This window comes from Diadema antillarum, unplaced genomic scaffold, assembly GCF_040938485.1.
Source record: "Diadema antillarum isolate AM-2024a unplaced genomic scaffold, OU_Dant_1.0 scf00000051, whole genome shotgun sequence".
Taxonomy (NCBI): domain Eukaryota; kingdom Metazoa; phylum Echinodermata; class Echinoidea; order Diadematoida; family Diadematidae; genus Diadema; species Diadema antillarum.
Window position 1 is genome coordinate 23,862 of NW_027270940.1, and position 6,065 is coordinate 29,926.

Consider the following 6,065-nt stretch of genomic DNA (forward strand, 5'->3'; position numbering starts at 1 on the left):
GTCAAACCAGACGCACTTTACAGTACGCGTCCGGTCCCACAACCTGTCCAGACACCCAATGACTGGGTATACAATGTAAGCATCAGCATTTTTAATCATTGCACATTCCTTGGCACAGGCTACAGCTACAGTGTATAGAGCTCAGTAAATTACAGTTTATCCATCACGTTTCATATAGGCCTAGGTTCTATTATCTAAATTTACATGACATAGGAGTAGAATTCTATTTCTATGGGCTTATAATGGCATACAAGTAATACCGTACACCAGGCCAGGCCAGGCCAGGCCATGGTTGATGGTCATGGATGGAGGATGTATGATGGGCTCAAACATCTAGAATGTCTGATCTACAACAAGCAAAGACACACGGCGGCACAGCCACTCGCATCGCAGTACTACTGAAAAGACATAGCCCGACCAGTACCATAATTTGCATAAATTAGTATGATAGATTTCTCTTATTGTAAAAAATGTTTTGAAGTAGACTCTAGTTTTATGTTCTGTAAATGCATATGTCTAGCCATTAGACCTAACCGTTAGGTCAAAGATGACTTTTGAACTCGCGACTTTTGCGTGAATTTTGAAGGGGATGACAAAGCGCATCGCGCTACCGACGCCCTACCATAATGCTGTGCGAAGCGAAGCAACCTGTCGCTATTTACTAGAGCGTACGCAGGCCCTTATACAGCGACGCGCGACGTGGACTTGGCTGTTCTAACTAACCGTTAGTTAGAAAAGACACAAAAATCGATATACGGGACCAGGCAGTATATCGGTAAATTGGAACGGCATTTATATCCTCAACATCCATACTTTACGGTCTCTTCACTCTTGAAAATAAAGTTTCTTTCCGAGTAAAACAGGAGGAGGATACTTACCTCTTCATTAAATTTACAGGAACAGGAAAAGAGAAATATGGGTAGACAGCCGATGAGACTGTAGTAAAGGCACAAGAAGCTGAGACCCGGATTGCAACTGTTCGTACATCGTCCATAGATGGCGCTGTAAACAGATTTTTTTTTTTTTTTTTTTTTTTTTTTTCCGACGCTTGCTCCCGTTCTGTTTTGTTGGGGTTTGTTTTGTTTTTTCTGACAAGCTCTTTAAAGCTATTGAAATCCTTGCATCTGATTGGCTTGGATAGAATTTATCAGAAAAGATATCTGACAAAACGCTTGATGAAACGGCACTCTGAATGAAAGTAAAGAAGTCATGTCTGTTTTGTTTTGTTTTTTGTTTTGTTTTGTTTTACTGGGTGGGCCTACCTAGTAGGGCCTACTCACCTTCTTTTTATCAGCACCATAGTTGATAAACATCACATATTCTATAATGAAAGTATCATTTTCCATTAATTCTATATTGTGGGGAAAATATCTCGCCCAGAGACACTGCCACCTAGTAGCTATGCAGAATTCGAACTCGTGACTTTTTCAAATTCACACAGCGCACGCACCCGAAAATATTCGGGCATTCAAATTCAGAATCCGACCGATCAATTTCATTTATGGGCGTTCTATTTCGTTTTCGTCAAATCAAATTCACGCTTTGACAAGGGCGTTCAATTTCCAAATGTGAACATTGCATTTCCTACTGGTGCATTCAAATTCACACGATAGTCATGTAATAGTCCCGATGAGCTTGTTTGAAGCGTTCAATTTCATTTTCAGGCGATCAAGTTCCCACTTCGTGCAATCAATAGGGAGCTTTAGATTTTAGACGCGCGGACGTTCAAAGGGGGGGGGGGGGGACATGTTCTGAGCGTGCGCAGAAGCGCACGTCCACTTAACGCGCGCTTCTGCGCACGCTCAGACCATGTTTTTTTTCCCCTTTGAACGTCCGCGCGTCTATTAAAAATCTAAAGCTCCCTAATCTAACGAGGAAAACGGAGTAATATAAGGAGAAAGGGCAAACACAAACAATGAAGGGGTGCATATAGTAAAGGCCTGATTATTATTGTTTAAAGGTTCTACATTGTTCTCTGTTCATGTATTCTTCGATTTTGATTAAAAAAAAAAAACACCAATAAATAATAATGTAAGATCCAGTCAGCAGTGCATCCAAACAGCACAACGACAGTCTAATCATATTTCTTGATGATACTGCATGCTGACAACGCCGAAACACTAACCACATGATGGCAATGCATCAGTTTAAAGACAAGTGACACACAATAACCTCACACAGTCCCGCAAAAGTAAACCAATAAGATAGCAATAAACAACAAACAAGACGCATACAATGTTCATGTTATCAATTTTTTCAATGTAGTCGAAATTGTGTTTTTTTTTCCCCGAAGGTGTCAACCAACCTTCCGTATCATGCTCGTCTGTAGGCCTATATAGTGCTTAATGTTTTATTTTGTTTTTTGTTTCATTTTCCGTCTAAAGAAGATGGCTGGATAGCCCATTCTATTCAGCTGCAATAGCAGTTACTGGTCTTCCATGGGGTCCATTGCAGTTGGACGCAAGGTGGGACCACTTCACCGGGTCAAATAAAGGAAGTGGGATCTTTTACGTGCATGAGTTATGACTCTGTCACACGTGGGACCTCCATTAATCGTTATATATCAGACTGAGGGACATGTGCCTGTTTCTATAGTTATTTCCTTTTCGTGAAGCCAGAGTTCAAATTTGTCAATGAACAGGTGGACCTCTACTGCAAAATAAATAATATTCATCATAAATCCCAATATATTCAAAACTAGATGAAAAAAAGAAACACACACATACACGGCCCCAAACTAACTAAATTCAGGCCTTCTTTTAAAGGTATAATTTACCATTTGCAGATGAAAAAAAAAAGCCTAGCTTTAGTGCTTCAAAATATACTGCTAAAAATGTGAGTCAGGGATAGAAACAACCAATGCCAAAATTTGAATGAGTATATAATCAATGTTAAATATTGTAAATAATGTACAAAATGTGAACAATAAGTATGATAAAAATGTTTCTTGACTAAACCGTCTACAGTTATGGTTTATTGAGAAAAATAGTGATATCTTCTTATATTTTAGTTTTTATTGCAAAATTTTTATATGCGAAGATGTTTTGTGATACAACGGACCTACGCATACGCATGATATGTGATATCTCAAACATTTTTTAAATCACTGCTCCCAAAGATCAACAATACTTTAAGTTAAATGCAGTTATTTGGAGCATGGTTGCCTATTCACGAATTTGAATGACCGACGAGATTCCGACGCCAGCTTGACATGAATTTGAATGCTCATTGTTGAAATGCGTGCTCCTCTTGCTCGTAAGGTCGTGTCAAATCTTTCCGGGCAAGCTACGCGGGCTTGTTGCGATCAGAGATTTAGGAGAATTTTCTACGGGCGGAAAAGAATGTTTGCTAATTTTGCACTTGTGTCTTACCTGCTAGACGCGTGCTACTTACCATCTTTGCGTGTATTCCGTGTGACCTTTGAAACCGATCCGTTTTCTGTTACGAGTGATTTACGGGTACTGCGAAGTACCTGCGTTGGAATTGCCTGCGACGTGCTGCCGGTAAGGGTCTCCTACTGGTGTTCTGCGTGTACCTCTGTGGACAAACCCCCGCTACTCACCCGGAAAAAGTTTTGAGCATGTCCAAGGCCTTGTCATACCGTATCTTGGGACGTTTTGCGGCTTGACTTGCGGGGAAACAAATTTGCTACGCGGAGCTCTCCACAGTTAGCCCGCACCTGCAGTACCTACAGCGCGTATCTTACCCGTATAAAACTTGCCCAGAGGTGCGCACGCAAGTCCGATTTACCCACAGCAAAGTTTCGAGCATGACCAAAACTTTTCCAGGTGAGTCGATTACCTGCAGAGGCCCACGCAGAACACCAGTAGGATACCCGTAGCTGCCGCAAGTCACAAACAGTTGACCCGCTTGAAGTACGTAGGTTGCCCGTGGATCTATGGATCTATGCACCTATACAAGATAATGGCATTCTGTGGGAATTCTGCCGTATCAAATTCCTTTAGAGGGATTCCTTCACCAAGTTGTCAGCCCTCACTCGCCACCCATGCGCCTGACACGCAGGTCACATGGAATGCACGTAGAACGGATCCATAGAGCATGTAGGACGCACGCGAAACTCACCCAAATCCTTGTCCGTCCGCAAAAATTGTCCTGCGTGCTGGAAAAATTCCTATACGCAACAAGCCCGCGTAGCTTGCCTGGAAAGGGGGGACAGGGCCTTTTTTGGCTGCGGGTAAATAGGACCTGCGTGCGCACTACGGGTAACTGCGGGTGAGATACGTGCCAGGTACCGCCATGTGCGGCTCATCTGCGGGGACCTCCGGGTAGCAAAAATTGTTCTTCGCAAGTCGCGCTCAGGCTTGCTCGGAAAGGTGTGACACGGCCTTTGAATTTGAATGCTGCGACAGTGAATTCGAATGACCGGATTTTGAATCTGATTGCTGATTTAGTCCTGAGAGCGTGGAATGCGTGAAATCGAATGCTCGAAATAGGAACTTGAATGACAAAAGTATAAAATTGACCGGGGAAAACCTAATAATATTATAATATTACTTATAATGTTATAATCAATGATGATAATATAACTGGGGAAGAACTGACTAAATTATAACGTCCGTTCTCTATAATACAAAAGAGAAGTGGCAACCGGCCAGTTACTATCCTCGATTGCCATGTCCTATTATTACGGTAGGGAGTTTTTTTTTTTATATATTTATGTTGGTCATCGTGCGATTTCATGCATACTGTTGGTAGATCTTTTAATGATTTTGTAACTCTGAATAGTTCTGGAAAATGGAATCGAAATATTGCTTTACTCGAGGAATGTGAAATATGAATGCAGTATAAAACATGGGCTCATTAAATAAATGACTGATTGATTGATTGATTGATGATGATGATGATGATGATTATAAAATGGGTTCAAGAATGTAGCCAATAGAAAGCGCTGAAATGAGTCACGTGTGCTTTGGTTATTCTAGTCCCATTGCACTGCGTGTTAAATCCTATTGCCGATCGTCTGTGCGCGCGGCGGCTCCTTTGAATTGCATGCATACGCGCTCTCAATCCTGTAAACAACTTCTAGTTCGGGCTGCCGGCCGGCCGACCTTTCTTCCCTTGTGCATAACATGTGTGGCGTACGTATACTCTTATACGTACAGTACAGTTAGACCAAGCGTTGTGGGACCGGACGCGTATACATGGAGTCACTTTGAAGGGCAAATCCAACGATTTACAGAGCTACCAAGTCTCACGCATTCTGCGTGAGACTCAAGCATTTAGGGTCTGTCTCACGATCTCACGCATGGCACCCATTTTTCTCACGCATCTGGTGAAGTCTGCAATTTGGGCCAAAAATAAGGAGCATATAGCTCAAAGGATTAAAGTGATAGTTGCAATTGAAGGTATATATATTTCCCTTTTGCCTTCAAAATTAGTAAAAAATAGCCACTTAAGTATGCACCAGATCGCATCATTAAGAGCTAATAATTCAAAAAAGCTCCCTAGCATGGGAGGGGGACACCCCCCTCGTTCGCGTGCGCATGCGCGCGAGCGCCGAGATGCCGAGTCATAAAAATCTCACTCATAAAAGTTTTTTGAACTTGGCATCTCTGGATTTAGCAGGTTAATTCTCACGCCGTTTTCAAAGTATGTTGTCTAGTAGGCCTATATGAGGAGTCTATATCAAGACTTTAAGGTAAAGGGTGCATATTCTGTGTAAAATAAGTAAGTTTTCATGCGGGAACTTGAGTGTCCGGAAACCCAACCCCCATCATGTCTTATATGTGCGGGATTTCCGAGTGCGACGTGCGTAAATGTTTGGGACGAACATCTTCGGACGTCTTGACCCACAAAGGTACGTGAAAAACGCTGAAAAATGCTGTTAGTTTTCGAATTTTCGACCCATTTTATAAAACAAATGATGCACAGGATTATTTCGTGGCGTTAGTGGAGGCGTATAGCTCACTCTCGGGTATTTACAATGTAGTGTAAATACCCTCGAGTGCGCTGTACGCCTCCACTAACGCACTCTATCCTGTGCATCATTTGTATATTATTGTTATTATTATTATTATTAAAATATAGCTACAGAACCCCAATAT